This window comes from Pinus tabuliformis, chromosome 8, assembly GCF_031772625.1.
Source record: "Pinus tabuliformis cultivar Carrire ecotype Pingquan chromosome 8, CPIR1, whole genome shotgun sequence".
Classification (NCBI taxonomy): domain Eukaryota; kingdom Viridiplantae; phylum Streptophyta; class Pinopsida; order Pinales; family Pinaceae; genus Pinus; species Pinus tabuliformis.
Genome location: NC_142294.1, coordinates 1798134330 through 1798160912, shown reverse-complemented (window position 1 = coordinate 1798160912; position 26583 = coordinate 1798134330). Strand labels below are relative to the sequence as shown.

The 26583-nt window shown below is 38.7% G+C and overlaps 1 pseudogene; it reads right to left on the bottom strand.

Annotated features, from left to right (window-relative positions):
- The window catches only part of LOC149243417 (sucrose synthase 4-like), a 122328-nt pseudogene extending 106895 nt beyond the window's left edge, over positions 1–15433 (bottom strand).
- Positions 15434–26583: the final 11150 nt, after the last annotated feature.

Sequence of the window (26583 nt, the reverse complement as noted above, 5' to 3'; positions counted from 1 at the left end):
AGTGTTGTATAGTGTTGAAGTGTCTTGTTTTTCATGAGGTGAAGAGGGATTGAATTGGAAGAGTGTCACTGGATCGAGCACATATGGGTTGTAATTATTCCTCTTATCAATAAAGTCTTCAAAACTTTCTCATTACGCTTGTGTTATATGTTGATGCTTTCATATGTATATCATATTCTCTATTCCCTGTTATTTATAAGCAATAGATCATTATCATTTTCCTTAATGGGTTTTTGTCTCTGTGTTTGTTCAGGTACTTTTCAAGTGGCTTATGTATGGAAAGGAGTGGCAAGATTGGACAAGAGAGACAAGGAGCTAGCGAAAACTACAAGTAGGTTTTTCTTCTCTCTTGTTTTATCTATTGATTATATAAAAGGTAGAGATTTATTTTTCTGTTGTTTCTATACCTACTACTAAGTCATTTCAAGAATTTGATAATCAAATTCCACATCTTGAAGAGGGGATTCCTATACTAGATCAACTTGTGGAATCTTTTTTTGAATCACTCTCTGCCCCGCATGAAACTCTAACAATGGATGATACTTTGTGTGATGTGATTGACATAATTGGGAGACTCAGTATTGATTCACTCCCAACTCAATCAACTAAGTAGTATAGACCATCCCAGAAAGTTCCCCCAAAGTGGTTGACAAAGACACTTAAAAGTGTTCATCCCGATGAGGTTGAAAAGACAGGCAGTAGAATTTCAATCCAGAAAAATGGAGGTGATGTAGATCACTCTGATTCACCTGTTGATATTAATGTTTCTTATGATTGTGAATTGAATTTATCTACATATTTTGAGCCAACTTCCTTCAAAGAATCTTCTTCTCATGATGAATGGAAAGAAGTGATGCAAAAGGAGTATGATGCCTTGATAAATAATGTAACTTAGAAGCTGGTTGATCCTCCATTGGGAACCAAACCAATTAGCTACAAGTGGGTCTACAAGAACAAGTATAAATTGGATGGCTCACTTAACAAGCACAAAGCTAGGCTTGTGGGAAAAGGTTTTGCATAGAAGGAAGGGGTAGATTATGAGGAGAATTTTGTCCCCAAAACAAAATGGGCTACCATCCAGAGACTCTTTCCCTAGTAGCTAAGAACAATTTGAAAGACCATCAAATGGATGTAAAAACTTCTTTCTTGAATGGATATCTAAAAGAGAATGTTTTTATCTCCCAGCCTGAAGGATTTGCTGTGAAAGGACATGAACATAAAGTATGCAAACTTGTGAAATCCTTGTATGGCCTCAAACAATCACCACGAGCCTAGTATGAAAAACTAACTGAGCATCCTCTGAAACTCAATTTCAAACATTATGATCTTGATGATGCAACTTTGTTTGTCAAGAAAGTTGGAAAAAAAGTTGTATATCTTGTGGTATATGTAGATGATTTTTTGATGACAGGGAAAAATGGAAGCTACATTGCATCCATAAAGAAGGAATTGAGGAAAGGTCTTGAAATGATTGATTTGGGCTATGTTCATTACTATCCTGGTATTGAAGTAGCTCAACATCCGAAGTCCATATTCCTTTCTCAAAAGAAGTACATTGGAGATATTTTGAATAGGTTTGGCATGGCTGAATGCGATCCTCTAACTACTCCAATGGAAAAAAACGTACAGCTCACATCCGTTGAAGGAAAAGAATTTGAGGATGCAATAAATTATAGAAAACTTTTAGGAAGTATCAACTACTTGACTACTACCAGACCAGACATTTTGTTTGTTGTTGGAATCCTCTCCAGGTTTATGCAAAAGCCTTGTGAGGGACATTGGTATACTGCAAAAAGAGTTCTAAATTACTTGAAGGGAACTCAAGACTTTGGACTCAAGTATACACAGGTGGGCGACTTCAACTTGATTGGATACTCTGATTCAGACTTCGATGGAGACAAAAAAATTGGGGTATCTACTTCGGGTTATGCTATAAGTCTTGGATCAAGAGTTGTCTCCTAGAGATCACACAAATAGTCAATTCCAACAATTTCCACAACAGAGGTAGAATATGTGGTAGCAGCTGAGCCAAAAAAAGAATTGTGTGGCTCAGGAAAATTCTAGAAGATTTGCAGGTAAAACAAGTATATTCAACTCCACTCATGATTGAAAATACCTTGGTAATAAAGTTGGCCAAGAACCCAAAGTTCCATGATCGAATGAAGCACATGAATACAAAATATCATCTAATTTGGCATCATGTTGAGGCCAAAACAATCCGTCTTCGCCATTGTTCCACTAATGAGAAGATTGCATACATCTTCACCAAAGCGCCTGGAAGAGAAAAGCTTGAAAGATTTAGAACGATGCTTGGACTCACCAACATCCCTTTAGATTAGGGCAAGGATGTTGACACCTAATCATAGGGATTGGGTGAACAACTGTAAATAGTGTAAATAAATAATAGAGAAAATGGAGATTCATTGGGAGATGAAACTCAACAGTCACTCCCTCATGTATATAATAATACAACCTAAATGAATAATAATAATCTCATTTGAGGAGTTACCACCAGGCCTAACAATTATACACTGGAGGATATGTGATATTTGGTGGATACGCTACATATAGAATGATACAATGGAACCCTAACTGGCCACACCTTGAATTTTTCAATATACAAATATCCTCATCACTTATTGCATTGGTATTTACAAACTGTCTTGGAAGAAAAGGTGGAATCCCAATCATACATACCCATATAATTCAAAGAAAACAATTTGCAATACATATTATTACTAGCTAGCAGAGAACCAGAGTCAAGTGGTCACCAAATCAGATACATGCATGCCTTGATATCCACCCAACAGATAACTATCACTATTATTTTTTCAACAACATTAATGGGTATAGTTAAATTGAAAGGTACAATGAAATTCACAGATGACTAGTAAACTGTAAATATTTTTAGTATTTTTGTGGCTCACTAGTCCTATGCCTCTTTCACATTGTTGACTTGGGTTCGAATCATAGAGAATATACAATTAAAAAGAATATTGTGCATGCGTGGGTTTAAATCACAAAAATGTACAAATAACGAGAATATCGTGCATATAGGAGTAGTTGTGGGATACAAACTTAGTGAGACAGGGGACCCCTCCACACCCGCAACGCAAAAATGAGGAGGAATGTAGTTTGTAGATACCAATTTATACAACTGAATCAAACATAAAAACACTAAAATCCAGGGTGAATTCAACCCTACACTCGATTTCTAGGAGTAGTAGAGGGCGAAATAGCCCCTAACTAGTGCCATTCCTGGAAATCGAAGTGATTGGAAGCAAATCCGACATGAAATCAGGGAAATTGAAGCAAATCTGGCCTACAAATCAGGAAAATCAGGGCTTGAATGCTTATTTGCAGTTATTTTTCATTGGGAAAAATATAATAAATAATTTTTCTTAAATAATTTCTGGGCTAACTATAGAAAAGGGGTGTAATATAAAAAAAAATTCCCCTTGAAAATATAAAACCCCTTAAATTTCACCCATGGGCTAAGATTTTCCCCTAAAATTTTCTATGTACAGAACCTAGCCATCTTCCTTTCCTATGCCTAATGTTGGAACCAAATTATTATTTTTTAGTGATATTACATGATTTCCAAATCTAAAATAGATGTGTTGGTTTGTTTATCCTTTCACATCTATTCATTCCTCCCAAACAACTATTAGAAGTTATGCCATTTATGGTCCTGTTTGTAGTTGGTTTGATCACTTAAATAATGTTAAATATAGACATAGAATTTCCATGTAAGTGTTGATGTTATTTCTAATATGGTAAACGGTCAACCTCATAGGGTTTGTTTCTAGAATCCCTCTTCTTTTTTTAAAGAGGTGGTTCTCCTATATTTGAACACACTCGTATAAATTGAATATCAAAGATTAAATATTTAACTTGTGCATTTGCGAGTGGACCATGTATTCTTTAAAAGGAAATAAAGTAAATAATAAAATAAATTTTGCTAATCTCATTCCACATTAATATCCATGAGCATATGCAAGGAAACATAAATAAAAAAATTCTATAGAAGGAAAGAAATACCATTGGTCCACATATAAAAATAACTAAATGATATCATGCATTTGGAATCACAAGGGAATATGATTCAGGAGATTCCTACTCTTATTTGGAAACTAAAGTTTCATAACCACAAATGAAATGATTTCTTGAATATTTTCGAGAGCAAAAAAATAATATTATAGACTTGAAGTTTTAGAAAAATGTCTAGTGGCCAAAACGAAATTCACAAAATCCCACTACTTAATTGTAAACGTAAATAAATTAACCCCCTAATGGGACTGGGATTGGGATCCCATGGACAATAGTAATTATAAAGGGTACTTGGAAGAAAAAGAGAAAACATAGTGAGGGATTGACTTTAGAAAACATGAAACAAGTTCAATATGTTGGAAATGCTGAGGGGGAGCGGTGAATTAGTATTTCAAGAATTATTACAAATTTGTACTTTTGACTTTTTTATCATTTAATTATATGAGAGGAATCATACAATAAATACTCACATCCTAAATATCAATCATAGATGATACAAATATTATTAAGGTGTAAACCCATATAGGAAGAAAACCACCATTCTTATTTTTCTCTTCTTAAATTTTTCTTTACATGTGTCCACTAACACCTACTAGTAGGAAGAACCCACTCCCTTTCATTATTTCACTAGAACCCACCAATAGGACACATCCACTCCCTTCACAGTTTTGCTAGCACCCTCCAATAGGAAGAGCCCACTCCCTTGCACAATTTCTTTGGCACTGACCAACAAGAAGAATTTACTCCCTTAGATTAGTTCATTAGAACCAACTTGATAGAGGCATTGACCCCCCTAATCAAAATGGATCACCCTTTTATCCATTTTCAAACTAGATCCACTTTCTATATCACAATTTTCAAAATTAACTATCAATTTTTCTCTTCTCAAGAATGCATTCACTCCTATGTCATCGACAAAACATCATCAGTACAAACATATATGTTATTAGAAATATTTTTTCCTCATGCATACATACCTGCGACGTAATCTCTGAACAATATATATCACACACTATCTTGTATCAGCAATATTCTAATTCTCAAACCTTGGCAAAATCAATGAACTATTTTTGAACTTCAACAAACAACTCTTCTCAACATACAATCTTCATTGTCAAGTGATCTTCCTATAATAGGCCTTTACAACACTAAGCCTATATTTCAAACATAACCTCCAACTTTTGGACAATGGGAAGCTCAACAATATAAACATACACGTATAACCTCTACAAAATTAATACTCAAACCATTTATTAGATTACAACTCTTGTCATCAATAATAAAGTACTTTAGTCATTCACAATTTCATCAGGTCCACAACTCCAAACCCTAGCAACAACAATAATCCAATTTTGACTAGCAACATAATAATACACCTTCTCATATGTGGAGGACACATATTCCAACTCAATAGTAACACTGTCAGAATAAAATAGTTAGGCCAATGTGGAGTACTAAAGAAGGTATGTTTTTGGTAATTATTTCAACATCTTTTCTCTAGAAATAACAAACCTTTTGCATCATGAACTAGGAAAATGATAAGGAATTGTAATAAAACCTGTGATATTAATGTGCAAAGCGGAAACACTAACAATTGTCATTTTCTTATGCAGAAAGAAGGGAAAACAAAAGATTGCCGTGCTAAAGGAAAGAACAAGGCCGGGTTAACCACTGTCCCTTTGACGGGGAACCATATGCAAACAAGGAAAAACAGATCAAAGCGAATCAGCCCTGGAAAGGAAGTGGAGATGTCGGCTCGGCGCAAGAAGGAAAAGAGATAATTGAGAACTGACGGTTCGGCGAATCCCTTAGGATCCTTTGATCCTGAGGGATCGATGCTTTAACTATTTTTGCGCCTAGACATCTCCGCCTTCGTCATTATAAAAGGGGTAGCACTGTTAGCTCGAGGGGGTTGAATCCTTATGTTTTATGTAATCTCTGAAGATTGAAACTTTGATTATCGAGTCTCATTGAGAACTAATCTACTGTAATTCCATTTTATGCAATAATAAAAAATTAGTTTCTATTTCATCCCTGAGTCTGGAATAACTTCAAGCGATGTACCCCTGGAGGCTAAGGGCCCAGCCCTGGAGGACACTTGCTCCTGTACTATTACGTTTGGTTTATGTGTGGTTTGATTATCAGTGTTATTTGGTAATCTGATGTGTTTTGTTAGTTTACATGACATGCTATGTTATGTTTACTTTATTGAGACAGAACTATTGCATTGACTCTGCAATGTATCACTGTTCTTCTAAGTGTTGATATAATACTGTCAGTTTTTACAGAATATTGTTGTTGTTCAATTACAGAGCCTCTGTGCTGTGCACTTATTATGGAATTCATCTTATCGATTATGTTCTTTTCGACTGTTGGATCTATAGACATTGTTGTTCCATTCTGAAACACAGTCGTAATCTTTTATAACTGAGAGTGATAATTGTTTTACCAAGATCAGGTTACTATTAAGGTGTGCCGTGTGCATATATGGTTTTGAAGTGCTATTCTATAATTCGTCATTAATCAGTGATGTTCCATTTTGGTGTGTCGTTCAATTCGTCCTTAGGAGTGAAGGATTGCCATTTGATTCCTGTAGGTCACGATTCGTGCATTTGATCTTGTAGACTAAGGTGTTACTGCTTGCTAGACTTAGTTGCTGTTACAATTTCCTGTTTGCTATTCTATCTCACATTTGCTGTTCCATTTCAGATTTGCTATTCCATTTCAGATTTGCTATTCCATTTCAGATTTTGTTGTTCTATTTCTTATTTCGTTGTTCCATTTCTTATCTGCCGTTCCATTTCCTGTCCTTTGTTATTTTGGTGTGAAGAACGATCCAGGACTGTAGTGAGCACTGACATTTACTACCTGGCTCCCAGATCCATGATCTGTTCTCTGATTTACCTTAGTTCCATCAGTTTACAAAGGGATGAGTTACTACTACTGAATCCTTGACTGATAAATTTCTTAGTTTTCTGAATGTGTAGTTTAATCTTTTGAAGTAGTTTGTTGTAAACAAGCATCCGTTTACTCTTGTATTTCTGAACACTGTACTACTAGCATTACTCTGGAAAATGATAGCCTCAGACTGAGACACTCTTTGAAATAACAAAATGTTCCTAGATTGACAACTAATGTGAGTTAATTAGAGGTGAAAGAGACCCTTTTTATAGCTTGACATTTTGGCGTCGTTGCCAAGGAAAGAGTGTAGCCATTTGTTTTTTCCAGAGTAGTGTAATAACCTGTTAGGGAAGAATTGGGTTTTAAAAACAGAAGGTAAGAACCTACGTGTGGAGCATGTAACAGCCCTTCTCCTCTACTCGCTTTCCTATAGATTTGCTACTGTTTTGTTTGGGCAGAATCTAGCAGTTGATTTGTGTGCATGACTAAGCAGAAAAAGCCAGAAAAGAATTCCAAACCTCTACCCAAGCCAGAAAAAGCTAAGGGGTTGGTGACCCTTGGCCGATCAACCTTCATAGACGAAATCTTCAAGAAAGCAGAATCTTAGCCTTCAGTAGGACCCATAAAAGTTACTTCTATACAGCCTACTAGTTCCCTTTAGGCCACAGGATCACAATTTGTAGCCTTTGCTGAGGTGCATAGTCAAACTGAAGAGCAAGACTTTCAAGAAATTGAAAATTGTACTCTAGAATTATTACAAGAAGGGAATTTCAGCAATCTTTGTGAAGGAGGAGGAGAAACAGGGGAAACTGAGGAACCAAGGTCTCCTCTTGGGACAACTTAGCCATTAAACAACCCAGACAAGGGAAGTGCTGCAAAAATCATTGTTGAAGAAACTCAATCTCCTAAGACATTAGGCACTCTCATTATCCCAGACAGAGGAAGTGTTATTAAAACCATTCTTGTTAAAGCCATTCCTTCTCAACCTAGGAATACCCTCCTAGATATCCCAGAAGGTTATTGGCATATATTCGACCAAATCGCTCAAAACCAGCCAAACACCCAAACCTCTACATTGTAATACCCCATAGTGGATACTGTAGCAAATGTGCCCATGAAAGCAATACCTCTTCAACATATCCCTACATTCCACGGTCTTACATCAGAAGATCCGGATGCATTTCTATTTGAGTTTGATGTGCTGTGTAGGGGATATGATTACACCACCGACCCCCAGAAACTAAAATTATTTCCCTCTACATTAAAAGGGGCTGCCTTAATATGGTTTATGGGATTAGGTGGCGGGGTTATCAATAACTGGGATCAAATGGAAGAATCTTTTCTAAAGAAATATCAGGACTATTGTAGGTCTAGAGAACTGAAGGATGAAATATTCCAGATGGTAGCTAGACCAAATGAAACATTAGAGGAGTATGTGGAACATTTTCAGTATAATCTTCAAAGATCTCCTTATGCATCACTACCTTTACCGGATAATGTGTTAAAAACAACATTAATTAGGGGCATGAAGGAACAATGAATTGAAACATTAAATATTATGGGAAAAGGAGATATCTATCAGGAAACTTTTGCTGACATTATTGACTTATGTATCAAGACTTCGAGAGGCAGCACAAGATTGAAACCGATAGAACATGATCGGTTTGCAAGAGATAATAAAATTTCGACAGAAGGAGTAACGCATGTAGAAATTGGAAATCTATTGGAAAATTTTAAAACTGATATACTAGGGATGCTAAGTACACAACTTGATGTTATGCAGGTGTTGTGGCCACCAACAACCCCCCTCTTTGTTTGGTATTAGCAATAACACCAAGCAAATGGGGACCCTTAATAAAAAATCCAAAAAACATTTTATGAAAATTTTTGTATTTCAACTCCTTAAAGCTGTATCGCATCGCGAGAAGAGAATGAAACGTTTTCTTATGAGCATAATAAACTACGAAGAAGCGACGCGAAATTCATCGCATCGCATACATTATGAAGCACTCTTAAAAGAAAAATCTTAAGAAATCTCTGACGGCCGATATGCGACGTCGCATATCGCAACATCGCGTAAGCAACACACAATGATTGAATGACTAAGCGCGATCTGCGATCTGCGATGAATGCTATCTGCGATGAATGCGATTTGCGATAAATGCGATCATGAATTTCTGCGATGACACATCTTGATGACGCGATCCATGATGCTGCGATGCGAGTCGCAGAAATCACCCATCGCAAATTTTCCTCGGCGCAGTATTCAAGGAAAGCTGTCCGTAAACCAAAATTGGGCACGCGCCTTAAAAGAAATTAATGATTGTACGCCAAAGTATTCAAGAAGGACAGTTGTGTGTTTTTCGAAGAGTCAATTCGTTATGGGTGTCATGATTATGCATTCATAAGAGCTTAAAGCTTTCATGTCAATCTTTATTATCATTACTGTCTTCCTTTGTGTAAACTATAAGACAGGAAATAACATGAAGCAATGTGCAGGAAACATCTAAGGAAAAGGGGAAGCGTCAATGCTCGGAGAACAGAGAAGAGATCCCTTCAGAAATGGATGCCGCATGCAACAGGATCATAGATTCCAGAGTATCACTCAACAGATGTTGATGTCAATAGGCCATCCAACGCCTAGAGTCAAAAGCGCACAAAAGCAGCATGTTTACAAAAGATCCTGAAGCTTATGCTGGGTAAAGCAAAAAGAAAAAAGGCGCTAAAGAAGGAAAACACACCAGAAAAGCCCGGAACAAAGAACGGAGGCAGTTTTCGACGCAGAAAATTGTTCAGAGAGCAAAGTCCCTAACTTATTTAGTCATTCGCAAGGCCGGAAACCGAAATAGCGAAAGCAGAATCAGTTTGAGAGAAATTTGGGTTATTATCAAGTATACACGCAGTGAATACACCCAGCCAGAGGAAGATTCTTGAAAATATCTTCTATTTTACCAGAAAGTGGTGCCAGCGCTTGTTATTTCTATTTTCATAGCTCAAACGAAAGCAGAAGGCAACCAACCGACTCTTCCTAGGCGAATGTTGCATGCTTGCAGCACTAAGGAGCAAATACAGAAATGGTTAGAAATTAGATTCAATTTTTAGAAATAGTTTTGCTTTAGCAGAAGGGCGGTCATTTAAAACCGTATCCTAAATTTATGTAATTAAGTTAATTAGTTAGCAGTATTTAAACCCTTCTCATGCATTTAGAGAGGGGTCCAGAAATTTGTCAAAAAACTTGTCCTCAGAACATGCACTTTTGCACCCTCGGAGGGGGTTTTGATGAATGGATGGATCAAGGTTTATTAATGTTTGCATTTGATATCTGCTACTGATGTTGCACTTCTATACTCTTAGTAGATGTTAGAGCAAGGAGAGATAAATCATTTTTTCTTGAAGCTTATGAGTGGAACTAGTCATAAATGGTACTTTTATCTCTTGACTGTTTATGTTTATATTCTTAAAGTGATGAATAGATTTTAGTTGTTTATATGTTACTGCATGAATGTATGAGTTACCATTTGGCACTTCTGTATGGTGGAGTCATTTATTTATGTTTGATATATGAATAACTTATTATGCGATATGCTGTTCACAACTGTTTTGCCTAACTTTTTATGCAAAGTGGTTTATCTTAATTGATTTCTATTCTTATGATAGCTGAATGATCTTTATTACCAGTTATTGTTTGAAATCTCTTTAGATCGCATAATAGAAGAAATTCACCCCGGGTTAGCGTAGATTAGATGTGTTGTTTCTCATTAGATTACAATAACATAGAGTTAGTTTAGAAGTTTGAATTAAATTAGCTTTAAGTACTCTTAGATCAACATCATCCAACTCTACACACACACACACCCTTAAATTGGGAAACTGGTCCCATTATCCCCAGTCGGACCCACTATACCAAACGGATAAGGAGTTGCCAACCAAGGTCCGGACCAGGTGGGTATCCCCCTTGTTGTCAACCCGATTTTCGGGGCTTCAACAGCAGGCCAAGCAGAAGAAAATGGAGGCAGAACAGAATTTGGCAATCTTCTGTCCCCGATGCAGGAAGAAACATAGCCATAAGGAGTGTCCACTAGATGCAGTCTGAACATGCGCCATCTACACAAAAGATCACCTTACAGAAAGTTGTCCCTCACTTCCTGGATTAAAAGCAGTATATAAGGAAGTAGAAGAAGAGCCAGAATCGGTATATTTTCTCAACCAATGCCGTCAATGGCAGCCGCGACAATCTGGTATGTTTTCGGACCCGACCTCTTCTTTTTAGTCTCCACAGTATAATGATGAACAATATAATATGTCGCAAAGTCAATCCCAACCCCCACCCCCAAACTGGTCACCTCAGTGGTTTCCTTCATCAACCCCATGGCTGAATCAGGAAAGCCCATTTGGTTGGCCAAATTTTCCCTATAATCCACCATATTGGAAAAGTAATGCATACCCACCACAATGGACTCTGCCTACTTCACAAAGTTTAGCCTGGCAGACAAATTGGCAAAGACCGATGCATCAGCCAGTAGGAACCATGCCACTCCCTCAACCTACACTACCAGCCTTACAACAAAATCCCTAGTCTAATCTGAGACCGTAACTCCCAGCCCAATCGAACCCTAAACCAAATAACAGACCTGTCCATTCTGTCCAAATAATAGAAACATCAGAAATAGGAGCTGATCTGAGGGAGTGTAATGATCTTCAGTTAAGATCTGGGTGTATTATTGAAACTGAGGGAGAAAAGACAACCCATGTTGAAAATCAGTTACCCGAAGAACATCTGTCACAAGAATAGGATGTGAAAAACAACAAACTCATAACCAAACGACCACATCCTCTCCCTCATTCCTAGAACGATTAATCATACCTCGACCTACACAATATCCTGATTTTGACATTCTGGGAGAATTACAAAATTTGTACATAAAATTCCATTCCTCCAAGCCATTCAAGACATTCTGATATATGTAAAGACTATCAAAGAATTTTGTGTAAAGAAACCAAGGAGGAATGCAGCAAACAATCCAAGAGTCTAAGTAGTTGGCACTCTATCTGACTTATTATCAGGAAAAGAAACGCCCATTAAATACGAAGACCCAGGAAATCCAATAGTCACCGTACAAATTTATGGTCAAACCTTCCCTAATGCCTTAGTTGATCTAGGATCTGCAATCAACATCTTAACAACTACTACTTGCCAAAAGCTAGGCATTACATCTGTAGAACCCACCTCTACCTTGTTAGAGTTGGCTGACCAATCTGTGGTTAGGCCAGAGGGCACGCTACATGATGTCATGGTATCTGTTGACTCCTGGGAATATTCAATTGATTTTCTGGTAATAAATCCCAAAAGCCGACTTGATGGACACCCATTGATTTTAGGAAGACCTTGGCTTGCAACTACCGATGCCTATATTGGCTGCCGACAAGGCAATATGACCATAACGAGGGGAGCAGATATCAAGAACTTAGCCTTATATCCTCCAGCACAGCCAAGTGTCACAATGATCAAAACTAATAAGCACCCTGTATCATACCTTTCTGACAACATTAGATCTCCATTAACTATACAAGAGGCACTTGATTTTAAAGATCAGACATAGGACGATGCCATTAATAAATTTATTAGTTAAACTGAATCCAGATCCCACACACAGTGTCACATGATAGAGACAGCATTCGATAATGAATTAGAAGAAGATCCTCTTAAAGATACACATGATCAAACGATACATATTACCTCTGTTGCAAATAGTAAAATTGTAGAAATCGAACTGGGAAAAACCTTAAACATTAATGCTAACCTCACCTCCAAACAAGAAATGAAGCTCATCCATCTGTTGAGGAAATATAAAGAGGCATTTGCATGGGACTATCCTAATATGAAAGGAATTGACCCTCAATTATGTACCCACCACATTTACATAGAAAAAGATGTGAGACCTGTTCGCCAGCCTCAGAGGAGACTTAATCCTCATCTAAAAGATGTGGTAAAAGCTAAACCTCAAAAACGTTTAGATGTCAACTTCATCTATCCTATCTCCGATAGTAAATGGGTCTCTCCGCTTGTGGTGGTACCAAAAAAGAATGGGAAATGGAGAATTTGTGTGGACTACAGAGAACTAAATAAAGCAACACAAAAAGACCACTTCCCTCTCCCATTCATTGACCAAGTATTAGACACTTTGGCAGGAAATAAATTATTTTCTTTTCTGGATGGCTTCAATGGATACAATCAGATCCAGATTGCCCCTGAAGACCAAGACAAAACCACTTTTACTTGTCCTTGGGGAACATTTGCCTACAGAGTTCTACCTTTTGGCTTATGCAATGCTCTTGCCACATTCCAAAGGGCTATCCTCAGCATTTTTGCAGACTTAATAAATGAAGGACTTGAAGTATACATGGATGACTTTACACCGTATGGAGACAATTTCGATCCAACATTGGATACACTGGAAAAAGTCCTATAACACTGCATTGCTACCAGGCTTTGTTTAAGCCATGAAAAATGCTATATGATGATGACTGAAGGACTTATTCTCGGACACTATATTTCAGTAGCTGGCATTCAGGTAGACCCAGCCAAAATCCAAATAATTTTTCTTATTCCCACTCCTACCACTCAAACAGAGGTAGACAGTTTTCTTGGATTTTCTGGTTATTATAGGAGGTTTATAGAACATTTTTCGCATATTGCTGCACCTCTGTATGCACTAACTGGTAACATTGATTTTCTTTGGACAGAAAAATGTGAACGTGCTTTCCAGGATCTAAAGAAGCTTGTGTCCACAGCCCCAGTCCTTCGAGGACCAAATTGGGATTTGCCATTTTAGATATCATCTAATGCCTCAGATACAGCCATTGGAGCAGTCCTTAGGTAGGAAGAGGATAAAAAACCATATGCAATTTATTATATTAACAAAAAATTATCCCCTGCTGAATTAAATTTCACTGTTACTGAGAAATAATTTTTAGCTGTAATACATGCTGTTAATAAGTTGTTGGAAATAATACTGAGAGGGGGGGTGAATCAGTATTATCAAATTCTTTTCAATATTCCCTCTAGATTTATAATTTAATTTATTATTCAGATGTTGACCATTAATTTGAATGTCAGTACCATATAATAATGAACAGGAACAAGAAAAACAGATAATCACATCAAAGAACACCAGATATAAGGTGGAAACCCAATGTGGGTGAAAACCACCTGCTGCAATGTGTCTCTATCTTCTTTCAATTAGAAACTTCTTTTACAATGATTCTATACTGGTGCAGTCCTTTACCAGTACGCAGGCTGCAACCTGCAGAGAGCTACAACCCTCTCTCATTTTTGAGTCTCTCCTGGAAGGGAGCTACAACCCCCTTAGCTCTTGTACTAGCTGAGCTACTATTACATAGGTGCTGACCCACTTCTTGTCTTCCAAAGGACCACGTTTCATTAATTTTCAGACTGGATCCATGAACATCAAATAATCATCAAGTACATGTGAATCAACCAATATCCTTTTACAATCAACTAATGAGCCTCTTAGAATGCAGTAACTGGACAAGCAATACCAGTAATCTAAACCCAGAATTCAGCAACAATAGACAAAAGGCAGCCAACAAATATTTCAAGAAAAGTCTGCAACTTCACCAATAGAAACCTGCGAATATCCGCAGTTCTTCTTTGTCTACCCTGCGTAGCTCCGCACCTGCTCTATCTACTTGACAGCGTACCTCCGCACTTGATCCATCTGCTGAACTGTGCACCTTCGCACCTACTCCATTTGCTGGATTGCGGATCTCTGCACATGATTTGTCTGCTGGACTACGTACCTCCGCACCTGCGGCTTCTGCTAAACTGCACACCTCCTCACCTATGGCTTTTTCTAGTCTGCGCACCTCCACACCTGCGGCTTCTGCTGGACTACGCACCTCCGCACCTTCGCCTTCTACTGGACTGCGTACCTCCGCACCTGCTCTTGTCGCTGAGCTGCGTACCACCGCACCTGCGCTGTGGATCGCCTGCAGACCTTCGAATAGAGCCAAATTATCAATCCTCCAATGTGTCACGGATTTTCAGATCCACAGATCTAATCATGCGCCAAAGAGATCACGACCCCTCAATTGATCTGTCTTCTCATGCTCAAGTTCAACTCTAACTCACCAACCGATTATAATTATTTCAGATCTTGTTCCTCTTAAGATATTCAACACATAAAAAGTGCTTAGCCAATTGATCTCCTTTCCTTTTTATAGGCAAGCCCTTACTCAAACCATGGATCAAAACCATAGAAAGCCAATACAAGGGACCCAAAAACTGGGGTTCAATATTTTAGATGCAATACCATGGACCAAAACCATAGGATCACACACGTCGGACTAGATACCATGGACCAATCATAAAAATTCCCACGTGTGTGCGCTTCTCTGCATGAAAGTGAGTGAATATGACATCCGCACCTTTTTTTCAAAGAACCTGCGGATATGCCCGCATTTCTTGTTCAGGGCACCGGCGGGTCTGCAGATTTTGTTAGGCTCACCTGCGGGTATCACATTTTCTATTATTTTGAGAGCCTGAACAGAGATTTTCCACTTGAGTGAGTTGCCATCAAGGACAACACCTGTGCCATAGCGCCAAACCTGAGTCATAATGCCAACAATCTCCCCCTTTGGACTTGATGGCAACCCCAAGATCGTCAAAGTCATTCTCCCCCTTTGTCATTAAGGGCAAAGGGTTATGCTCCCCCTGAGAACATGCTGAAAACTTTGTTCTGCTGTGTTGATAGTGCTCCCCCTAACTGTAGACCAGATCTGCAAAAGAAATTTTCTTCAAAAAGAACCATAAACCACCATACACCAAATGACCTTCTTATCACCAAAAGATTCTATACATACATTCATCACCCAACCAAGTGGGGATCATCCTCCAAACCAAGTGGGGCTACATCAGAAATTTACATATGACAACCAAGTACATTACATCATTCATCCTGGACACAGGTCATTACATGACCTTGACAAAAGAAATATAAGACATAGAGACAAAACATTAGCAGCAATGTTTAGATCAACATCCATGTACTCCTTCTTTACATTCTCCTCCAAGATCTTCTACAATAATGCCAACAATGCATTATTAGAATAATATATGCCCCCCCTGAACCTGTGCCATTTGGTCTTTTACCAATCCATAAACCAGCGAATGTACACGTATACCCCATATGAAACTCGCATACAACCAACAATCTCTGAAACAGACAAGATTCAACAACAAGATGATGCATCAACCACCCCCAGCTTTTGCCTGAGGTATTCAAAGGTCTCTCTGGGCAGCGGTTTGGTGAGTATATCAGCAACTTGTTCCTTAGATGGAACATACTCCAGCTTGATCTTTTGTTCAAGCACTTGTTCCCGAAGAAAATGATATTTGATTGGTATATGCTTGGTTTTTGAGTGCATGACTGGGTTCTTTGAAATATTGATTGCACTTGTATTATCATAGAAGATGGAGATAGGTGGAGTACAAGTGATTTGCATGTCTTGCAATGTTTGCATCATCCAAAGGAGTTGTGTGCAACAGGATGCAGTAGCCACATACTCTGCTTCAGCTGTGGATAATGCTATTGAACTTTGTTTCTTGCTGAACCAAGATACTAATCTGGAACCCATGAAGAATGCACTCTCACTAGTGCTTTTTCTATCGTCCACGCTTCCGGCCCAATCTGCATCTATATAAGCATAAAGTGTGAGATCTCTATCTTTGGGATACCATAGGCCACAGTTTTGAGTTCCTTGAAGGTACTTGAAGATTCTCTTAACTGCATGAAGATGAGTTTCCTTAGGATTTGCTTGAAATCTTCCAACAATTCCCACTGCATGCATGATGTCTGGTCGGGTACCTGTCAAATAAAGCAGACTTCCAATCATGGATCTATACGTTGGTTGATGTACTGCTGCTGACTCATCATTTGTGCTGAGGCTGCATCCTGTCACCATAGGGGTACTTACTGGTTTCGAATCCTCCATCCCATATTTCTTCAAGATCTGCTTGAGATACTTGGTTTGTGATAGAAAAATACTGTCTTTTTTTTGTTGGACTTGCAAACCAAGGAAATATGTGAGCTCACCAAGCATGGACATCTCAAACTCCTTTTGCATTAGCAAGGCAAACGTTTGACTCATGTCTTCTTCATTGCTACCAAATATGATATCTGTTATCACTCAGGTTGTCCCTTGGCTCCTTAAGGGATACGGTCGAGGTAACCACAAACCAATCTTTAGACTGAAGGTCCTAGCCTACCTGCAATCAGAGAGGGCTCTCTCTTTATAATTTAGCTTTGCTTAAGGATGATTTTAGGCTAGTTATGATGTTCTTTAGGTTTTGTTTTGATTTTTGTGGGAAGGATGATGTTTTCAAGCAGAGTTGGGATGAATAGTGTGAGAAGTTCAAACCATTGGGCATGGAGTCATGGATTAGGGCTTGCTGTTGCGTTTTCTTGGTCACAAGAGGAATACAGAGCAGGATAGCTACACATAAAACAATACCGATTGCTGAAAAAGATGGAATGAAGGCCGGAGATGAAAGGCAACTAAGAATCTTTCATCAGCTAGCAGGGAAGGAAGGTGAATGAATGCTTATGTAGGAGCAGTTACAAATTCCTAAATAACAGTCATATGTGATGGAATCAGTGTAAATATGAGCCAAGGGGTATTCATATTCATAGCCAATTCAGAGGAAAACAGATAGAAATAACAAGAATTGAGCATAGAGTGCAATCAAGCAAATCCTAAGCTATTCTTCTTTCTTGCTATTTGGATCATGACACATAGATGATATGGCAAACATTAAACTGAAAAACAGAGGTGAGAAACACTTATTGAGCCATGTAGTAGCACAGGAATTCCATAGTCATTCTTCAGCCATCCAAACACAACAGGAAGTTCTTCATTCAAAACATCCCAGCAGTCTTTGATTACAGAGGTTCTCAATGTATATAGCGCAAGTCTAAACTTTGGATTATCAACCAACCAACCCTTTAAACATTGAATCAGGGTGGTTTATATAGGGAAAATATCCCAAAATATCTATTACAGCAGATCTTAAATAGATCTGAGGGAAATGAGTGTTTTTTAATCTAAATTATCCTGAAATAAATGCATAATGATCTATCTAAGTGCTGCTTTGGGCAGCTGCCTCAAAAAATGGGTAAATATCTATCCTTGTGGCTTTGTGCTGTTCATTTGGCCATAACTGCGCATTGGTCTCTGATCTACCGCTTCCCAGGTGGCTTTAATATCTTTAACTGTGATCTGAGAGCTTTAAATGGCTTCACCGCTTTCTTTGACTTTGTTGGAGGCCATTCAATGTTCACCTGCTTTGGAAATAAAGATTTCCACTAAAAACACTTAACTGATACTCTTTGCCGCAACACTGATACTCTTTGACATGAATCTGGGCTTTATCTTTCCTCTTATACTCTTTGCCTCTTCAATCAGGCCACTTTCTCTCCCCTAATATACTCGAAACTGTCAAATCGCCCCTTTCTATCCTTTCAAGGAAAAAATAACTGTTGTTGATGTCTTCTGTGGCCTTTGGAATGCTATCGGCGCATGGCCGATCAAAATAATGCTAGACCTGAAGAAAAATTGCAAAAATGGAGGAGGAATGCATCCTGGTAACAATGATGGGTCGTGTTGGCTTCCTGGAGCAGAAACTGGGCTTTGGAGCGATCAAAAATGATCAAAAAAAGCATGTTTTCCTTGACTGGGCGCGCACAGGCATAGGCGTGAAATAGTGTTGAAATGGGCGTTTTTTCCTTTACAAAGGAAAAGAACAAATTACACGCAAAAATCGTGAAAAAACATAGCGGGAGCAACACTGTTCATTAGATTAAATCCTGGCCGTTGGATCTGGCGCGGGCCGATCCAACGGTCAGGATTAAATTGCAACATCGCAAATCGGCGGGGCGGAGGACTTTATATATATGGGAATGCCGATGGGCCGATCGCCGATATCGCTATCGGCGATCGGGAGAGGAGGGCCTTTTAAACATATGCATAGGCGATGCGATATGGGGGGGGGGGGGGGGGCGCCGATTAAATCTGGACCGTCAGATCTGAGGGCCCGATCCGACGGCTCCCGATAAGTCGGCGCATCGGCGATCGGCGGGCGACAATATATGCGATATGATATATGCGCGATGCGATATGGCGATCGCCGATATCGCATCGGCGGAGGGAGTCGGGGGCACACATATATGGCTTGGAACAATGCGAAACGCTGATCACCGAAATCGCATCGGCAAGAACCATTCGGAGCACATTATAAAGGGCCAATATATGATCGTTGCGACCTCCGACAGCGATATCGCATCGGAGGGGGAGGAATGTGATCGGAGGAATGTATATGCAATCGGCCAAGGCATAATGCAATCGGGGGAAAGCCTCTCCGATCGGAGGAGGGTTTTTCTTATAAAAGGGGCTCTTGCATGATTAGAGGGAGGTTTTCAATGTTTTTGAGGGATTTTTAATGATTTTGAAGGGTTTCTAATGCTTCGGAAGGGGTCCGAAAGCATGAAAAGAAGGATTTATGCCTTGGAAAAGGTTAAAAAAGGCCAAAATATGGATTTTATACATTTGGAGGGGCATTTTATGCATAGGAAGGGGTCCTTTGCATTGGAAGGTGGTTTAGAGGGGCAAAATGAGGGTTCTTGCTAAGTTTCAGGCAAACTAAGCAATTCCCAAGTGTACTTATGGTTATTTTTCAACCAGGGGAGGGGATATGTACATAGAGGAGCTATTCAGCATATTTTTAATAAGGGGAAGGGGAAACAGATAGGGATTTACATAATAGAGTTAGTAGTTAACATGAAAGTGTGAAGAAAGGGCTTAGTATGGAAATATTAGGCTACAAAGGGGTAATAGAACTTGTAGAAGAGATACAAGCACTCCTAAGTAAAGCAGACCTTTACTTAGGCAAAAGTCACGAAAAATGATGAAATCAAGAGATGTCAAGAAGATCTTGACCTCTTTGGTGGAAGTTAGTGAATGATTTGGGGACAAGGAAGAAGGGGGAGTTAGTCATACCTCGCTTGAGCTGCTCCAAATGGAAAGCTACCTTATATATGTGATCTGAAGTAGAATATCACTTTGAAACACAAAATTGATCACAAATCAACATTCTGCAACCTCAAAACTACCTACCCAGCCTACTTACCTAGCATTTTTTCTTCTTTTTGGTTTGGGTGCACTTGAACTAGCAAACCCAGCTTTTCAACTTTTCTTTTTTCTATCCTCCTATCTAAATCGATCCTTATTTCTTCCGGGGCTCAGATTAAGCTGTTGAGTACCCTTGCTTCTCTACCTATCTACAAATCTGCCAAGATTAAACAGTTTGGATAGTTATTCATTCTCTATATTCTAAAATAAGCAATTTAAACCTAGGGAAGCCAAGATTAAGTTGTTTGGCTTTCCCTTAACTGTAAAACTCTTCAAAAATGGTATGATTCTTGAAAAATGGAACTTGATGGAAATATGGAACTTTGTAGCATGAAAAGATGACATATTTGGCATTTTCAACTGTCAATCATGAAATATGAACACCTATTGCAATAGGAGGCTAACAGTGGCTCCACTTGGGGATGGATTTTCAAGATGAAAAGCCAAGAACAGCAGGTCAGAATGCCTTGATCTTCAATTGTTGTTGTAGACTAAAATACTCCTCTGTTTTTTGATACTATTGACTGAAATTTTGGATCCTTTGTGGAGAACTTTTTAACTGAAATTGCTGTAAAATTCCCGCGCTGTATTTTGCCTTGCTAAGTGCTTTAAACATTTTCAAATCTGCCCTAAGCATTTCTTTGAAGTAAATTTAAAATAGAGATAAAAAATGGATCATTCTTTTGGTTCTATTCTTCAATCTTTGTTGCGCTGTTCCTTATTCGACCTGCTATAAAAGTAAAAACAAAGTGCTGAAAATACAAGTATTTATGTACAACGATATATATATAGCTGCGTTGCATTTAAAATGGGTCATGATAGTGCTTCAACATGCGGCCATTAACAGGGCCTTGTTCAGTTGCACTGCCATCTATAGTCTTTAGGAAATATGTATTGTTGCCCTGCACAACTGAAATAATAAAGGGGCCTCTCCATAGGAAATCAAACTTGCCATGCTTTCCCTTGTCCTCCCTTCTTGAATCCCATCTTAAAACTTTGCTGCCAACAAAGAAGTCCTCAGCCTTGGTCCTTCTGTCAAACATTTTCTTCAGTTTCTCTTGCAAAGCTCTGTTATACACTTGCTCTCTTGTCTGGTGTAGGTGGATAGTTTGATTTATCCTCCTTTGAATATCATTTGGTTTAGCTTGAATTTCTTGTAGCAGCTTGATAATAGGAATGCCCAAAGATGAAGGAAATCTGGCTTCCATGCCATATACTAGCTCATATGGGCTCATTCCAATGGATCTCTTGGTTGACAGTCTGTCTGCCCATAGGGCATTTACAAGCTTCTTGTGCCAGTTCTTCTTGTTTTCCTCCAACACTTTCTTGATGATGTTAATCAGACTCTTGTTGGATGATTCGGCCAAGCCATTTCCTTGAGGGTAATAGGCTGTGGAGTGGCCTAAAGTAATGTGAAATTTATGGCAAAAACTGATCATTTTCTTGGATTTGAAGGCAGCATCGTTGTCTGTAATGGTCTTTCCAGGGCAGCCAAATATGGACAGAATATTGGTTTCAAGGAATTGGATAATGGTGGAGTCATTGGCTTGCCTGCATGGGATGGCTTCAATCCACTTGGTGAAATAGTCTGTGGTTGTTAGAATCCATTTGTGTTGGCCAGAAGAGGATGGATGGATTTCTCCAATGAAGTCAAGACCCCATTGTTGAAAAGGTTTCTCAGTTGAAATGGGATTAAGGGGCAAGGGCAACAGTTTTCTTTTGCCTTCAAAGATTTGGCATTTGTGGCATGAAACAGCAAACTTTCTCACATCTGCAAACAAAGAGGGCCAATAGAAACCAGCCCTTAAAATCTTGTCAGCCGTGGAATTCCAATATAAGTTCCCTCCACAGTCACCTGCATGGAATTCTTTCATAACATTGTCAGTTTCATTCATAGTTAAACAATTAAGCAATATGCCTTCATGATTTTTCCAAAACAGGGCACCATCTAAGACAAAAAAATTTGATGCTTTCATCTTTAAAAATCTCTTTTTGGTTCTGGACAACCCTGGGGGAGCAAACATGTTTAACAATATAAAACAAATATCAGCATACCGTGGGGATTGCAATAAGGTTTCACTGATCTGTGGAGTTGCCAGCTCCGGTTCATTGTCCAGTTCATTAATGTCTAAGGCTTGAAAACTTGTTTCGGACATCAGTTTGGCTAAACCTTGTCCCTTTATGAGCTTGGTGGGTTTTATTTCAATGTCATACTTGAGGATGTTTGCAATCCACTTGCCTCTTTTGCCTTCTAATCCCTCTTGAGTTAATATGCCTTTTACAACAGCATTTGGCACATAAGCAATCACATGTGAATATAAAATGTAAACTCGGAAATATTTGATTGCTTTAACAAGGGCATAGGCCTGCTTCTCCATGATTTGGTACTTCAAAGGAGCATCCCTAAGGGCTCTACTAAAAAATGCAATTGGCTTTTCATTTCCTTGATCATCCTTTTGTAACAGGACAACAACTATTGTGTGTTGAGAAGCAAATGAAAAAATGATGAAATCTTTATCAAATTGAGGGCTTGTGAGGACTGGGGCTTGGGTTAAGGCAGATTTTATACTCTCAAAGGCTTGCTTGGTTTCAAGAGACAATTTTACCTTGGAATCCTTCTTTAACATTTTATTTAGCATTCTTGTTAACTCGGCCAAGTTTGGGATAAATCTCCTTAGGAAATTGATCTTTCCTAGGAATGCTTGCAACTCTTTGATGCTTCTTGGATAGGGGATTTGGAGAATGGCTTGAATTATTTCAGGATCAATTCTAATCCCATATTTTGAAATGATATGGCCTAGTAATTTTCCTTCTTCAAGGCCAAATAAATACTTCTTTGGGTTTAAGGAAATGCCATATTTCCTACATGTTAGGAACACTTGTCTCAAATGTTTTAGGTGCTCTTGATCAAATTTTGAGAAAGGGGTTAAGTCATCAAGATAGACAACCAAGAAATCATGGATTTCTTTGGCAAAAGCAATGTCCATGGCCCTTTGAAAGGTAGCACCTGCATTCTTTAGGCTGAAAGGCATTTTCACATACTTAAATGTTCCCCACGGTGTTGTAAAGGCTGTCTTGTCTTGGTCATCCGGGTGAACAAGTATTTGATTGAAACCTGAAAAAGCCATCTAGCAAAGAGATTCTAGATGACCCCACTACTCTTTGGAGAATGTGGTCCATTTTGGGCAATGGGTAGTGGTCCTTAAGAATGACTTGGTTTAGATTTCTCAAATACACACATAGTCTAATTTCACCAGTTTTCTTCCTTGTGGGAACAAGATTGGATACTCATTTTGAAAATCTAATGGGTGCTATGATACCAGCCTCAAACATTCTTTTTACTTCTTTCTCAATCAAAGGGAGAAGCACAGGATTGATTCTCCTTAGTTTCTGTTTGAAGGGCTTTTGATTTGGCTTTAAGGGAATGGTATGTTGAATCACTGAAGTGTCATAGGACTTAAGGTCCTCATAACTCCAGGCAAAGACATCTTGGAACTCTTTAAACAAGTCAATATATTTTGGTTTTTGATCAGGAGGCAAAGACTTGGTCAGTTTAATCATTTTGGGCTTCTTTGCTGTCCCAATATTACAGTCTTCCACAGCAGCATTTAAGGGCTGCATCTTTGGCTTTCTGGGGACATCGTTTGCATTAAAGATGTCTTCTAATGGAGTGAGGCCAGCAGGCAGAAAATTGTCTTTCAAATCAATGATTTCGGCCTCTATTTCAGCTATCTCTTCTAAATGCATTTGCTCCAGCTCTTGCATGTTTTTCTCATCAAAAATGGTTGGGTGCAGCATTTGATTTGCTGCTTCAGCTGTTATAGTTTGTTGATTTTCGTTCATTTGCTGTTGCGGGTCATCCATGGCATCTTCATCAATGTTCAAGCTTGAAAACTCTTGCTGTAAAGTTAAGAATTGTTGATTTGTGCATCATTCTCAAAGACTTGCCAGTATTTGACATTATTAGGGACAGCAGGCCTGTGCTTTATCTCAACAGTAAAGTGGTGATTGGGCTCAAAAGGCAGCTTACAAGTGCTAGAAAAAGTAGTTAGGTTGTGTGCATGTATGTTATGGCTTCTAGAAATCTTGGAAAACTTGGATTGGGTGAAGGAATTAAGTATTTCTGTGGCAGCAGACCTATAGGCTCTCAGCCTATTGTCATTAGTAACAAAGTTGCCTTTCATCTGTTGGATTATTAAATCGGAGTCACCTAGAATGGACACTTTTGCAGCTCATAGAGCTGTGAGCAGTTTAAGGCCTAAAAGGGGAGCCTCATACTCTGCCATGTTGTTGGTGCATTTGAAGTTTAATCTATAAGCATGACCCTCTGCATGATTGTTTTGTGTATTATGGATCCACACTCCTGCCCTTGCTCCTAGCTTATTAACTGAACCATCAAACTCTAAATACCATAGGATTTCTTGCTCTTGATCTTGCCTAGTATTGAGAGTTTCAATCATTTTAGGAATGGGAAGATTTGAATTTTCTGTTTTATTGAGTTCCTCTTGTGTGCTGGTTGCATTGATTGTTTTGACAGTTTCTTGGGTATGGGCAACCATTTCCTCATTCATGCATGTTCCTTGTTCTAAAGCCAAAGGCTTATCATCAGTTGGAGGACTTGTTTCATCATTAAACAAAATAAAAGAATCCATATCAGAATGGATTGAGTAAATAGGAAAGTTTTGGGGTTTTTCCTCACTACTTACCACATATTTCATAAGTGTTTCCCTATACAGTCTCTTTGGTTGCCCAAAGACTGAAATAGTGGCATAAGAGAGGTCTAATTGTAAAGATCCTTGGAGTTTGGCTCCCCACGATCTTGATAACAGCATGCCATACTTTGGCAGAATGTCAGCAACCACCACGTCCATTAGGACTGTCTTGTTGGGATATTGGACTAAAGACACACATAAATCTTTGATTAAGCCTAAACACTTGACCTGACTTGAATCAAAGGAGAATAAGTCTTTGTAGGGTCTTGTAACATCAAGGTTTAGCTTCTCCAATACATCTTTGGGCATTAGGTTGTGTGAAGCACCCGAATCAAACATAGGATTGTGCAACACTTTATCATGGATATGCAGGCTCACATAAAAGGGTAGAACAACTCCATTAGCAGATTTGCCATCGACTTCAGGGCCGAAAATGAGCTCAGGTTGATCATCTAAGACATTCACATCATCCATATTCTTTGGCATTTGCAGCGATGTTTTGATTTGCTGCCTATATACGTCATGTTTGGCAAGCTCAGAGAGAGGGACATATATCTTCAATTTACCTATTTCTGCCTCGAAATCAAACGATTTTTTTGATTGGGTTTTAGTATTGTGAGAGGCAGGCTTCCCTTTTTCCATTGGAGTATCAGCGATTTGCTCTTGTTCTTTATTGATTTCTTGAACTATTTCTGATTTGGAAAGGATTTTAGGAGTGCTGTTTGCATTTTCCTTTGAGGGAAAAGACACAAAAGGCTAATTTTTAGAGGGCTGAACATCTGTGACATCCTCTATGGTCACTTCTTTTGGATTTGGGACTGTTTTATCAGCAGTTTCTATGAGGGAAACCTTTTCTTTGATCTTCTTAGGCTACTTGGTATTATTTGGTTTAACATTTTCGGGCACATCTATGGTTCTTGTCCTCAGCTTATACTGTTTGTGGACCTCATAAACAGTTGAATCATAACCTTGTTTAAAGTCAAAAGACTCACTAGACTTGGTCAGAAATTGAGCTATGTCATGGTCATCTTGGTCTTCCTTAGTTAGGAAAACATATTGTTCATTCTTCAAACCCATTAGGTTTATGTGAGTGTCTTCTATTGGCTCATTAGATGTGGATGCTTCGGCATAGTTTTCATGAAAAGGAGGTCTTATATCATGGTCTGGACTAGCCCTTCCAACATTTGGGTTATGGTTTTTTTCTAAAATTTGGGTTTCTAATAGGATTGTTTTGCTATCCTTCCCATGAGGCTTTTATTTCAATGGTTTCCATTCTATCTCCCATACTTTCCATACCTTTCATTATTGCATCAAGTTTTTGCTCAAAAGATGAGGGTTCATCTTTAAAAGTAGTTCTTCTCTCAGCTCTGGATCTGTTTCTTTTGGCAATCAGATTTGCCTCCACACTAACAACTACATTTTGCATCTCTGCTAAGGTTTGAGGGGCTGTTTCCCTCAATTGATATGCCATGTCTGTATCAAGTCCATCAGGGAACTTATACAAAGCAAGATCAAGTGGAGGCCTTAAGCTCTGTGGGATTGCATTGTAAACGTTGTTAAATCTTGCATAGTAGTCTAAGACAGTTTCTTGTGGACCTCTTGTGATAGTGTCATATTCAGCTAGAATGTGTAGTGGATCTTTCCTTTTCTCCCATCTGTTAAGAAATATTTGATAAAGGGCCTCTGGGTCAGCTGTGGAATTTGCAGGTAGAGC